Source organism: Propithecus coquereli, unplaced genomic scaffold, assembly GCF_000956105.1.
Source record: "Propithecus coquereli isolate 6110/MARCELLA unplaced genomic scaffold, Pcoq_1.0 Scaffold192, whole genome shotgun sequence".
In the NCBI taxonomy this organism is placed as follows: Eukaryota; Metazoa; Chordata; class Mammalia; order Primates; family Indriidae; genus Propithecus; species Propithecus coquereli.
In genome coordinates this window covers 2,044,305-2,045,341 of record NW_012144079.1, presented here as the reverse complement: position 1 = coordinate 2,045,341, position 1,037 = coordinate 2,044,305, and positions in this window count along the sequence as shown.

The following is a 1,037-nucleotide window of genomic DNA, read 5'->3' as shown; positions in this document are numbered from 1 at the left end:
GTTGGCGTGGTGGAGAAGGACTCTGTGGTAAAGTTTTCTTAGGGCTTTTTCTGCTAAGGCTTTGGCTAACTTTCTCAAAACACTCTCATAATAAGCAAATGTCATCATTATTTGTTCCTTCAGAAAGTCACAAGGAAAATGCTTTGAGCATCCCCCAAAAATTGTTGCGATGACCTTTGCTCTTCATGCTTTTGCAATGACTGGACAACATCCACCTCTTGGCAGGTATTGCTTTGGTTATGCTTTGTCTTCAGGATCATACTGAAAAAGCCACGTTTCATCTCCTGTTACAATTCTGTAAGGAAATGCTTCAGGATCTTGATCTCATTTGTTTAAAATTTCCATTGAAAGCTTCGCTCTTGTCTGTAGCTGATTTGGGCACAGTGGTTTGGGTACCTATAGAGTGGAAAACTTTCTCAACTTTAATTTTTCAGTCATAATTATGTAAGCTGAACCAACTGAGATGTCTATGGTGTTGGCTATTGTTTCTGCTGTTAATTGTTGGTCCTCTTCAGTTAGGACATGAACAAGATGAATTTTTTTCTAGCAAATTCACATTCAACATCTTCTCATCCCTTCTTAACACTAGTTATCCATGAGTAAACTGTTGATTTCTTTGGGGCATTGTCTCCACGAACGTTTTGTAAAGCATCAGTAATTTCACCATTCTCCCACGCAAGCTTCACCATAAATTTGATGTTTGTTCTTGCTTCAATTTTAGCAGAATTCCTGTTGCTGTGATAGGGGTTATTTTCAAACTTATGTCTTATCCTTTTTAGTGTGTCAAACTAGATACTGTTAAGACATGTTTTAACAAGTTAGTATGTGTTATTTTCATGCAAAAAATTTGAAATCCATAGTTTTTTCATAACATGCATTTTCCATGAACTTTTGGAAGACTCCTCATATACATGGCTACAGAATTCCCCACCACCACCTTGATTTCTCAGTATGTATGGAGTAACTTAGGAGTTTTCCTGGAGAATGTGCTCCTAGGACTAAATGCCTTGACAAATATTATATTTATGTAACTACCA